Source organism: Somniosus microcephalus, chromosome 4 (assembly GCF_052327205.1).
Source record: "Somniosus microcephalus isolate GS21.2 chromosome 4, FLI_Smic_1.0, whole genome shotgun sequence".
NCBI lineage: Eukaryota > Metazoa > Chordata > Chondrichthyes > Squaliformes > Somniosidae > Somniosus > Somniosus microcephalus.
The window spans coordinates 292,512,281-292,525,417 of NC_140990.1; the positions used below are offsets into that span (position 1 = coordinate 292,512,281).

Consider the following 13,137-nt stretch of genomic DNA (forward strand, 5'->3'; position numbering starts at 1 on the left):
TGTTAATGTCACTCATACTGATTAAGTTTGCTTTTGCCCCAGTGTCTAGTTTCAATGTAACTAATGCTCCATTTACCTGCAGTTGCATTATCCATTTGTCCTCTTTTACTGCATTAACTTTATGTTCAGCATTGTCCATTCCTGAGGGCTGCACATTTTCTGTATCCTTTTCTATATTGTCACATGACACCATTCCTACAAAAAATGTCTCACTTAAATCAGTGTCCTCAATCACATTGACTTGTTGCCCTTTCTTTGTTTTTACTTTTGAAAAGCATTGTTTGGCAAAGTGATTGTTTCCATGACATTTTTTGCACATATTTCCAAACGCAGGGCATTATCTTGACTGGTGCTGGTAACCACAGCATTTACAATTAAAAGTTCCATCCTCTGATTGCTTTGCATTTCTGTTCTGCCCATGTTTCTTCCCTTTGTAGGACACAGCACCGACAGCAGCACAGTCACTCATTACAATTGCATCATTATTAATTTCACTGAAAGTCTTCGTGTGCTTCTGAGCTAGCTCACTGGCATGGCATATTTTCACAGCATCCTCCAATGTTAGTTCGGTTTCTCTCAACAAACGTTCCCTGACTTTTTTATCATGAATACCAAACACAATCTGCTCGTGAATCATGGATGATTTCATTTCAGAGAAATTACATGTCTGTGCTTTCAGTTTCAGATCGGTCACAAAGCTATCAAAAGTCTCATTTTGCTGCTGTGTCCGTGAATGGAACACGTACCTCTCATAGGTCTCATTATTTTGGAGAGAACTATGAGTATCAAACTTCTTTAGCACATCGTCCATTTTTTCTCTGTCCTCCTCTTGATCAAATACAAAAGTATTAAATACCTCTATCACCTGCGGGCCTGTAATCATGAGCAGTAATGCTATTTTCCTTGCATCTGGCATCGTACCGAACCCGATGGCAGCAATGTAGAGTTCGAATTGTTGTTTGAAAGTCCACCAATTGCAGTCGACATTTCCCGTGAGTTTCAAACCCTCCGGTGGCTTCAAATTCTCCCTGTCGCATTTCACAATATTCAGCAGATATTACCAATCCTGGTACCATGTTATGTTCATAAATAAATAGATGTTTTCATTATGAAAAGCTAGCTTGAGCTAGTCATTTATTCAGCCATGTGGACTAGTGTACAGGCATCCATCTTGACTACTGCCTTGTGGGAAGCCCACTACTAAACATACTGCTCCACCTAATGTACCATTCTAGAATGACATGTTCCTGATCATTACACACGGTGGACTGTTTGTGACCCAGCGAGGATGACATCAATCTGAGACTGCATCAGAGCAGTCTGACATTGGATGGCACCAGCCAATGACTCAATTGTAGCACTAAGCCATTGCGTTGCATCGTCATGTGCTGCAATAGATCCTGCCACCTCATCCATTACCTGAGGATGGATGTTCTTGCCATGGAGGGAGTGCAGCGAAGATTTACCAGACTGATACCTGGGATGGCAGGAATGACGTGAGATCACATGGGTTTGGGTGGATGGAGAGTGATAGAAGATTTGAGGTTTGGATCAGATCAGCCATGATCTTATTGAATGGTGGAGCAGGCTCGAGGGGCTGATTGGCCTACTCCTGCTCTTATTTCTTATGTTCTTATGTTCTTATGAGAGATTGGGTTGATTGGGCTTATATTCGCTGGAGTTTAGAAGAATGAGAGGGGATCTCATTGAAACTTATAACATTCTAACAGCGTCGACGGGAATTTCAGCGGCAGCAGCGGGGCTATAAAAGTCCCAGAGACCAGGTAAGGCCTCAGTGCGTCGGCGGGAATTTCAGCGGCAGCAGCGGGGCTATAAAAGTCCCAGAGACCAGGTAAGGCCTCACAGCGTCGGCGGGAATTTCAGCGGCAGCAGCGGGGCTATAAAAGTCCCAGAGACCAGGTAAGGCCTCACAGCGTCGGCGGGAATTTCAGCGGCAGCAGCGGGGCTATAAAAGTCCCAGAGACCAGGTAAGGCCTCAGTGCGTCGGCGGGAATTTCAGCGGCAGCAGCGGGGCTATAAAAGTCCCAGAGACCAGGTAAGGCCTCAGTGTGTCGGCGGGTGTTTCAGCGGCAGCAGCGGGGCTATAAAAGTCCCAGAGCCCAGGTAAGGTTTACCAGTCTCCAGTCTGGGAACTCGGAGGGAAGGAGAGAGGTAAAAAGTAATCCAAGTGTGATGTCACCAGAAAGCGGGTAAGTGATTGGTTGGTGAGTATTTCTCCCTTTTGAAGCTTAAATCTCTTTGGTTTATAGTTTCTAAGGTGTGATATTCACCATCTAGAATCGGGGCAGAGGGTATTTAAGAATAATATTAATAAATTTAATTAATTACATAGAATGGGAGATCAGGTGATGTGTTGCTGCTGCAATATGTGGGAGCTGGTGGACACCATTGATGCTCACGGTGATCACATTTGCAGTAAGTGTTGGCTGCTCGAGGAATTCCGGCTCCATGTTGAAGAGCTGGAGTCCGAGCTTCAAACACTGAGACACATCAGGGAGGGGGAGAGTAACCTGGACTCTGTGTATCACGAGGTATTCACACCAATTAGATTAATTAATTCAGATGTAGCCCGTGGCCAGGGTCAGGATGATGTGACTAGAAGTGAGGCAGGTACTGGGATCCAGGAGGTAGTGTTGGAGGAGCCGCAGCCCTTGCACTTGTCCAATAGGTTTGAGGCTCTTACTCCCTGTGAGGTTGGGAACAGGGACTGCAGGGAGGATGAGCAACCTGGCCACAGCGCCGTGGAGCAGGGGGCCATTCAATTGGGGGGAGTTAAAAGAAATGTTGTAGTGGTAGGGGATAGTATCGTTAGGGGGATAGATAGAGTTCTTTGCAGTCGAGAGCGAGAGTTTCGAAGGCTGTGTTGCCTGCCCGGTGCCAGGGTTAAGGACATCTCCTCTGGACTGGAGAGAAACTTGGAGTGGGAGGGGGAGGATCCAGTTGTCGTGGTCCATGTTGGTACCAACGACATAGATAGGACAAGGAAGGAGGTTCTGCTGAGGGAGATTGAGCAGCTAGGGGCCAAATTAAAAAGCAGAACCACAAGGGTAATAATCTCTGGATTATTACCTGAGCCACGAGCGAATTTGGCTAGGACAAATAAAATTAGAGAGTTAAATGCGTGGCTCAAAGACTGGTGTGGGAGGAATGGGTTTTGCTTCCTGGGACACTGGCACCAGTACTGGGGCAGGAGGGAGCTGTTCCATTGGGACGGGCTTCACTTGGCCAGTGCTGGCACTAGAGTCCTGGCGGATCATATAACTAGGGCTGTAGAGAGGGCTTTAAACTAACTAGTGGGGGGGAGGTTCCTAGAGAGCAAATAATAAAAATGACAACAGAGAAGGTCATAGACTTAGGTAGCAGTGGGGAAATTAAAAACCAGAGCGTGTCAGGAAGGGGCAGATGGTATGGAGTAAAAGGTAAAGTAATTAAAAGGGCAAAAGCAGGAACTAAGTGTCACAAAACATCTTTGAAAGTTCTCTATCTGAATGCACGTAGCATTCGTAACAAAATAGACGAGTTAATGGCACAAATAACTACATATGGGTATGATCTTGTGGCCATTACAGAAACATGGCTACAGGGTGACAATGCCTGGGAATTAAACATACCAGGTTATTTAACGATCAGGAAGGACAGGCAGGAAGGAGGGGAGGTGGGGTGGCTATGTTAATAAAGGAAGGAATCACTGTAATACAGAGAAATGATATTGGGTCAAAAGATCAGGATAATGAAACAGTTTGGGTGGAGGTAAGGAATAATAAGGGGAAAAAAACACTAGTGGGCCTCCGAACAGTTGCAACTCTGTTGGACGGAGTATCAATCAGGAAATAGTTGAGGCTTGTAATAAGGGAACATCTATAATTATGGGGGATTTTAACTATCATATTAATTGGACAAATCAAATTGGGCAGGGCTGTCTTGAGGATGAGTTCATTGAGTGTATTAGGGATGGGTTTCTTGAGCAGTATGTAACTGAACCGACCAGGGGGCAAGCAACATTAGACCTGGTCCTGTGTAACGAGACAGGATTAATTAAAAATGTCCTAGTAAAGGATCCCCTTGGAATGAGTGACCATAACATGGTTGAATTCCATATTCAATTAGAGGGTGAGAAGGTTGGATCTCAAACAAGTGTGCTAAGCTTGAATAAAGGAGACTATGAAGGTATGAGAGCGGAATTGAGTAGAGTGGATTGGGAAAATAGATTAAAGGATAAGACGATACATGATCAGTGGTGTACATTTAAGGAGTTATTTTACAACTTCCAAAAAAGATATATTCCACTGAGAAGAAAAGGGTGTAAAAGAAAAGACAGCCATCTGTGGCTAAGTAAAGAAATTAAGGATAGTATTCGACTAAAAACAAGGGCATATAAGGTAGCCAAATCTAGTCGGAGGATAGAGGATTTGGAAAACTTTAAAAGACAGCAAAAAATAACAAAAAGATTGATTAAGAAAGGGAAGATAGATTATGAAAGTAAATTATCAAAAAATATAAAAACAGATAGTAAGAGTTTTTATAGTTATATAAAAAATAAAAAGGGTGGCTAAAGTAAATGTTGGTCCCTTAGAGGATGAGACCGGGAAATTAATGGTGGGAAATATGGAGATGGCAGAAACAATGAATGAATATTTTATATCAGTCTTTACAGTAGAAGACACTAAGAATATCCCAACACTGGAAAAACAGGGGGCTAAAGGGGGGGAGGAGCTAAACACGATCAAAATCACTAAGGAAGTGGTACTTGGTAAAATAATGGGACTCAAGGCGGATAAATCACCTGGACCTGATGACTTACATCCTAGGGTCTTGAGGGAAGTGGCGGTAGGGATTGTGGATGCATTGGTAATAATTTTCCAAAACTCCCTGGACTCGGCAAAGGTCCCGGCAGACTGGAAAACTGCTAATGTAACACCCTTATTTAAAAAGGGCAGTAGACAGAAGGCTGGAAACTATAGACCGGTTAGCCTAACATCTGTGGTAGGTAAAATTTTGGAGTCCATTATTAAGGAGGCAGTAACAGGACATTTGGATAATCATAATTTAATAGGACAAAGTCAGCATGGTTTTATGAAGGGGAAGTCATGTTTGACAAATTTGCTGGAGTTCTTTGAGGAAGTAACATATAGGGTGGATAAAGGGGAACCAGTGGACGTAATGTATTTAGACTTCCAAAAGGCATTTGACAAGGTGCCACACAGAAGATTATTGCTTAAGATAAAAAAATCACGGGATGGGGGTAATATTCTGGCATGGATAGAGGATTGGCTATCTAACAGAAGGCAGAGAGTTGGGATAAATGGTTCATTCTCAGACTGGCAATCAGTAACTAGTGGTGTTCCGCAGGGGTCAGTGCTGGGTCCCCAACTCTTTACAATCTATATTAATGATTTGGAGGAGGGGACCGAGTGTAACATATCAAAGTTTGCAGATGATACTAAGATGGGGGGGGAAAGCAGTGAGTGAGGAGGACATAAAAAACCTGCAAGGGGACATAGACAGGCTAAGTAAGTGGGCAGAGATTTGGCAGATGGAATACAGTACTGGAAAGTGTGAGGTTATGCACTTTGGCAGGAAAAATCGTAGAGCAAGTTATTATCTTAATGGCAAGTAACTGGAAAGTACTGAAGTACAAAGGGATCTGGGGGTCCTGGTGCACGAAACTCAAAAGGTTAGTATGCAGGTGCAGCAAGTGATTAAGAAGGCCAATGGAATGTTGGCTTTCATTGCTAGGGGGATAGAATATAAAAATAGGGAGGTATTGCTTCAGTTGTACAAGGTATTGGTGAGACTGCGCCTGGAATACTGCGTACAGTTTTGGTGTCCATACTTAAGAAAGGACATACTTGCTCTCGAGTCAGTACAAAGAAGGTTCACTCGGTTAATCCCGGGGATGAGGGGATGGACATATGAGGAGAGGTTGAGTAGATTGGGACACTACTCATTGGAGTTCAGAAGAATGAGAGGCGATCTTATTGAAACATATAAGATTGTGAAGGGGTTGGATCGGGTGGATGCGGGGAGGATGTTCCCGATGATGGGTGAAACTAGAACTAGGGGGCATAGTCTTAGAATAAGGGGCTGCTCTTTCAAAACTGAGATGAGGAGGAACTACTTCACTCAGAGGGTGGTAGGTCCATGGAATATGCTGCCCCAAAAAGCTGTAGAAGCTACATCATTACATAAATTTAAAACAGAAATAGACAGTTTCCTAGAAGTAAAGGGAATTAAGGGTTATGGGGAGCGGGCAGGAATTTGGACATGAGTCTAGGTTCGGATCGGTCATGGCCCTGTGGGTAGCAGAGCGGGCCCAGGGGCCATGTAGCCTGATCCTGCTCCTATTTCGTGTGTCTAATTCTGTTAGATTCAGGAGATGGTTCTGTGATAGTGGATTGGCGGTTAGGATCAGATCAGCCATGATCTTATTGAATGGCGGAGCAGGCTTGAGGGGCCGATTGGCCTACTCCTGCTCCTATTTCTTATGTTTCTTATGTTCTTATGACTAGACAGACTAGATGAAGGAAGGATGTTCCCGATGGCCGCGGAGTCCAGAACCAGGGGTCACAGTCTAAGGATAAGGGGTAAGCCATTTAGGACAGAGATGAGGAGGAATTTCTTCACCCAGAGAGTGGTGAACCTGTGGAATTCTCTACCACAGAAGGCAGTTGAGGCCAATTCATTAAATATATTCAAGAAGGAGTTAGATATATTTCTTAAGGCTAAAGGGATCAAAGGATATGGGGAGAAGGCAGGGACAGGGTACTGAATTTGGATGATCAGCCATGATCTCATTGAATGGCGGAGCAGGCTCGAGGGGCCGAGTGGTCTACTCCAGCTCCTATCTTCTGTGTTTCTATTACAGGCGGCATTGGCTCTGGTTCCCCACGGTCTCCCTACAATTCAACCTTCCTCTGCAACGAGGACAGCTGTGCTAGCAGCGGACTCCTCCACGCTCTTAGCCTGTGCATCCATGCTGTCAGGCACCTTTACCATTGCACCCATGAGCTCTGTATGCATACTCGCAGCCTGAGTATTCATGGCCGCAAAATTGAGGTCCTCATCCGAGTCTTGTGCAGCAGAACTCGTGTGCCTACTCACCCTCCGTGAGCTGGCCCCAAGCTTCCCTTCCCCCATGGTGATGCTGCAGCCCACTGGGTCCTGGAGCTTCAGCCACATCAGATGCAAACCCCCCTGCTCCACTCCAGGGAACGCGTAGCCCCCATGTCGGAAGTGTCACCCTCGGGAGAAGCAGGCAGTGAGGCTCCGGCTTCCTCTTCCTCCTCCTCCTCCTCTAGCGTGTCGCTGCCACTGGCAGGCTGAGGGATAGGCTGGTCAGCTGGTGGTTCACTATCTGAAAGCAGGAAGGTACAAGAGTGGCTTTAATGTGAGGGCAGGGGGGCAGGAAGGGAGCAAGGACTGGAGACAGTTAGTTAGATGGAAAGTGGGAAAGGCTGGTGTTGTGAGGGGGGAAGTGGTATGAGAGAGGAGAAAAAGCTGATGAACATACCGTTGCTGTCCCCAAGGGGGTCGACCTCTTCAACGGCCACAGCGCCTACTACCTGGCTCGCAATGAGTCTGTGGACTCTCTCCTCCAATTCTGTGAGGGGCTATAGCTCCGCCTGTCCTCCTCCCGTCCACTGGGTCTCTTGGCAGTTATGTGACAGCTTGGCCTGCAAGAAAAAGGACAGCGTGTGAGTGAGTGTGCAGCCATGTGTTTGGCAGATCTGCCTACCATAGTTGAATAGCCATTAATGTGTGCAAGGTGTGGGATGTGCATGTGAGTTTTATGAGAGGGCCCTAGTTGTTGGATGAGTGTTGGGCATTTGGGTATTTACACCGTCTGTGCACAGAGTGAGGTTGAGATGGTGGGATGTAGAGGTATAGAAAAGCAGGTACTCACTCTGACCACCTGAGTAAGGCTATTGAACTTTTTACGACACTGTGTATGTGTCCTTTGCACCAGGCTCCGCGATGAAGCATGCTGTGCTACCTCCCTGCAGACTCTTCTAAACTCGCGGGGCCTCCTGCCACTCTCTGGAAAGAGCACTGCCCGTCGCCGTTCAAGTGCGCCAAACAATGCCACCAATGCTTGGTCGCTAAAGCGCTGAGCTCTCTCCCTGGGTCTCTGAGTATCCATCGCAATTGTTTGAGCAATATCAATGAGTAGGTGTTTGCAGGCCGAGGTCAGATGCTGCAATGAGCAGGGTGTGGCTGTGCAGCAAGATGGCCCCTCCCCTTTAAGAACTGGATGGCGCCAGTCTGTCTGAGTTCCAGGGTAATTGACATCGCCTGAGCTTCAGTAGCGTTCTCAGGTAGCGCCTCACTCCCCAACGTTAGCGCCTTAAGAGAGGTGTGTAGTGCTTGATTTAGCGCTCAAATCACCTCCAGGGGTGATGGAGACTAATTTTGTGGTCGGCAGCAATAATTAACACCGGGCGCTAAACATTGCGCCCGGCCGATATTAGCGCCCCAAAATGGGCGATACCCAATTTTTCCCCCATAGGGTACAAAAGCAAAGAGTTATGATGAACCTTTATAAAACACTGCTTCTGCCACAACTGGAGTACTGTGTCCAATTTTGGGCACCGCACTTTAGGGAGGATGTGAAGGCTTTAGACAGGGTGCAGAAAAGATTTATAAGAACGGTTCCAGGTATGAGGGACTTCAATTACGTGGATGGACTGGAGAAACTGGTGTTGTTCTCCTTAGAGCAGAGAAGGTTGAGAGGAGATTTGATAGAGGTGTTCAAAATCATGAGGTGTCTAGACAGAGTAGATAGAGAGAAACTGTTCCATTGGTGGAAGGGTCGAGAACCAGAGGTCACAGATTTAAGGTGATTGACAGAAGGCCCAAAGTTGACATGAAGAAAAACTTTTTTATGCAGCGAGTGGTTAGGATCTGGAATGCACTGCCTGAAAGGGTGGTGGAGGCAGATTTAATTGTGGCTTACAAAAGGGAATTAGATAAGTACCTGAAAGAAAAAAAATTGCAGGGCTACGGAGAAAGGGCGGGGGAATCGGACTAGCTGATGTGCTCTTCCAGAGAGCTGGCACGGGCTCGACGGGCCGAATTGTCTCCTCATGTGCTGTAACCATTCTATGATTCTATTCTATGATTCTTCCAATTTTTGAATGGGCTGCTCCTCAATTTTTGGTTGCCCTTCAGTCCCACGCTCCAGATCCTTGGGCACCCGGTGCAGAGGGAAAAGGGTAGATCGGAGGACCTCCTTGTTGGACTGCTCCTGGGCCTGGCCAAAGTAAAAGCAGTTATCGAGATGTCAACACGGACTGATGTAGCAGGGATCCAGCAACTGCTTGGACTTGCTCCATAGCTGAGTATGTTTCTCCTGCATCTGCTAGACATAACAAAACTGCTGAAAGATATGACGTAGAAGGACGCAGAGTGGTTCTGGGAGAATCTCAAGGATTTGTTGCTATAGCAACTTAAAGTAGCAGCCACCAGCACACCAGTTCTTAGATATTATAATCTCAAGGAAGATGTCACTCTACAATGTGATGCATCTCAATCTGGACTTGGAGCAACAATGATGCAGAATGGACACCCACTCGCGTATGCATATTGACGTCACCCGAGATGATGGGCAGAATTTTCAGTGGGCCGTGGAGTCGGGATTGGAGGCATGGGGGGGTGGGGGGGTTAAAATCCCGAAATCAGGGGTCCCGACCCCATCCCGCACCAAACCCGCCTCCATGCCAGTTTCAAAGGAGGCGGGCACCCGCCCCGCACTCGGACCCGCCTACCCGAGGCGGGAAGGGATTAGTGCCAATTAACTGCCTGTTGACAGGTACAGGAAACTTTGGTATATCCGGAATACTCGATCTAACGGCAAAAATCAGGAGCCGTTTTCTATAAGTTTTTTTAGTTCTCGTTCTTTTTCTTTCCCAGTCAGGCACTGCAACGTCTGTAGCTATAGCAACAGCTTCAGCTAGAGATGCTTGCAGCTGCAGCCGACTCTTTAGAAGCTGTTGCTAAGCAACAGTGTTTGTTGTCAGATATGGAGATAAAAACCTCCGTATGCTTCAACATTAACTTTGTATGTCCGGCAGTTTTGATAGATCGGCAACACGCCGGTCCCGTCGGTGCCGGATATCACAAAGTTTCCTGTAGTTAACAGGCAGTTTTTAGCAAAATCCCTATTTTAAAGCTTGAAGTGTGGGATTCCTGATGGCTCCAAACCACGCCAAGTTAAAGGAGTCGGGCCGTCGGGTTGAAGGACTTGGAGGGGTCGAGATGTCGGTGTTCAGGTGAGTGATGGGTGCATGAGTGCAGAAGTAAGTGTGTTTGGTGTGTCTAAAGTGTGTAAAGAAGTTTAAATTACCTGTGCTTACCTTTACAGCCTTCCTTCCTCTAGGATTCAGCAGTCCATCATCGCACCGGCACAGAAAGCAGAATGGCTGCGATCTGTCAAAAGTGACAGCCTGCCGCTTTCTGTGCTGGTGAGATTTCTAACTGAGTCTGTGGAGAAGGACTCAGGTTAGAAGTAAGACTGTCAGTGTTTGACAGCTTCAAACAGCTGTCAAAACGTCTTGACAGATGAAATTTCAGTCTGTGATGTCACCTGTTGCTGGGTAGCCCTTAATTGGCCTGCTGAGCCCGCTGGGCAGGCTCAACAAGGTCAATCAAGTTAAAATCGTGTGGATTGGCTGCATCTCGATGGAGGCGGGACTATTCCTTCCCGACTTCTGAATGAAAATCCAGCCCGATATATGCACAGATCGAGAAAGAACTTGGAGCGATCGTGTTCTACTGTGATAAATTTGAAGCCTACATCTACGGCTAGAATGTGGTAACGATTGAAATGGATCCCCGTCCGTTAGAATCAATGGTTCTCAAGCCACTAAACAACACACCTAAGAGACTTCAAAGAATGCTGTTAAGACTTAAAAAATACTGTCAGAAAGTATCTAATAAGGGGAGAAGATAATCCTCACAGATACCCTGAGCAGAGCATACCTGCAAGAAGATCACGCCTATGATTTTACACATGAGCTGGAAGAAATTGATCACCGTGATTCACTTCCGGTTGAAGAGTCATGTTGGCAACAACTTAATCATGATGCAGTAGATGACCCAGTTCTGAAGCAACTGCGTGTTATTAGTCGGCAAGGCTGGCCTGGGATCAAATCAAAGGTACCTGAATGCCTCCACCCCTATTTTGACTTTCAAAACAAACTAACTCTCCAAGGGGAATTGATATTCAAGGGGCAGCAGCTCGTGGTACCAGCTGTATTGTGGAAAGAGATGATATCAGTAGCTCATTCAACACACGTCGGTATAAATTTCAGAGCTCCTCTATGTCTGTTTTTTTAACTCTGAATAGTTAGATAGTATGGGGGAAAAATTTGGTATTGCCCATTTTGGGGCGCTAATATCGGCCGGGCGCAAAGTTTAGCGCCCGGCACTAATTATCGCCTCCACCTGCAAAATTCGCCTTTATCCCCCCCTGGAGGTGATGTCAGCGCTAAATCAGGCGCTACACGTCTCTCTAAAGGCGCAAACATCAGGAAGCGAGGCACTACCTCAGAACGCTACTGAAGCTCAGGTGATGCCAATTACCGTGGAAGCCAGACAGACTGGCACCGTCCAGTTCTTAAAGGGGAGGGGCCATCTTGCTGGCCAGCCACACCCTGCTCATTGCAGCCTTGAATCTCAGCCTGGAGAGACCTCAAAAGCAATTGTGTTGGGAGCACTAATGGATAGGCACACGGAAAGAGCTCGGCACTTCAGAACCTCAAAAGTGGTGCTGAGGGCCAAAACTCCTTAGGACATCATTAAAACCAAAAATGTTGCCGACAAGAAAAGGCAGGTTTCTCCCGCCTTTAAATAGCGCTCCCCCAGCCCCTTCCCGACTTGAAAACGTTACCCTCTACCTGTCGTTCCTAGCGGCAGGCGCTAAGGCAAGGGGCGCGACTCAATATCCGATCTGGGGCGCTACCGAGGCATTGCACGCTTGACGTCACGATCTGCGGGCACAGGAGAGCGTGGCGGTAGTGTTTAGTGCCTCCGCAAAACGACTGGTCAATTTCGCGAGCGGTGCTAAAATCGCCACGCTCGGGCGCTAAGTTCCTTGAGGCGCTAACAGGAGGCACTAACCAACCAAATTTGTACCCCTATATCTTATACTTTTTTGAGGGGAAGATGTGACATGGGGAGCACATTTGCTGCATGTGAGTGCTGTTTGAGTAGGTGATGATGTGTCAGGTGATTGCTTTGTTTCTGTCTCTCTCTCTCACTCCTCTGGGTGTGGTCCGGTAAAGCAGCAGACTTCTGCAGCTCCCTTAACTACTGTAAGTTACCTTGATATTTTATATGCTTTATAAAATGTCGATACTCTTTATAACAATGCATGGCTACGCCTATTATTTAAAGATATATCGACAAAATTTCTTCCAAAAAATTGTGGGAACATTCAATGGTCCGGAACCTCTTGGATCACACTTGTTTAACTCCACCAGCTGTTCACTAAAATAATGCAGAAGAATGTACGATATTCCTTGCAAAGAAAAAGGACATTCAGTATATAGAATGATATGTTACATGATATTTGCACATTTAATGCGAATGCTGTTATCTAATTAAGCCCCGGTTTCACGATGTTTGGCTCCTCATGCTTTGGTGTTGGGAGAAATGTTTGATTAGGAAAAGGAATAAACCATCTTGCAAATGAGCCATTCCGCTCTGATAGACAGTTTTGGTTTCCTCAGGGGTTTTCCATTCGCAGTAGATTTCACACAGTAAGTATTGAACTCACCTAAGGGTTACTACACAACGTGAGATTGACTTCTGTGATCTTATATTGAAAGGATTTATTAAGCAGAACTTTTGATTGGAGCTTTCTAGAAACAAAATTGTTAGTAGTCATTCCTGTTTTTATTGAAAGTTCTACTGCAAATGTTAGTAGGTTCAAAGGTTTAGTTTTAATTAGGTTTTACTGAGCTTTCACAAGCCAGCATGCTGCTGGTTGGTACATACATTAAGATGGTTAAGGCTGCTTGTTAACAGGAGGCTAAAGTTGAGGAAGATCATTGAGTGGGGCATGCAGGTCGGAGTTAATGTGTGCTCGCTGCAGACGGTATTGGAGATTTTCCAAGT

General features: G+C 46.1%; 1 protein-coding gene across 2 annotated transcripts in view; it reads right to left on the reverse strand.

The window, feature by feature from the left end:
* Window positions 1–13,137, reverse strand: part of LOC147120546 (histamine N-methyltransferase-like) — a 409,239-nt gene that overhangs the window by 84,941 nt on the left and 311,161 nt on the right. The window lies entirely within an intron of this gene.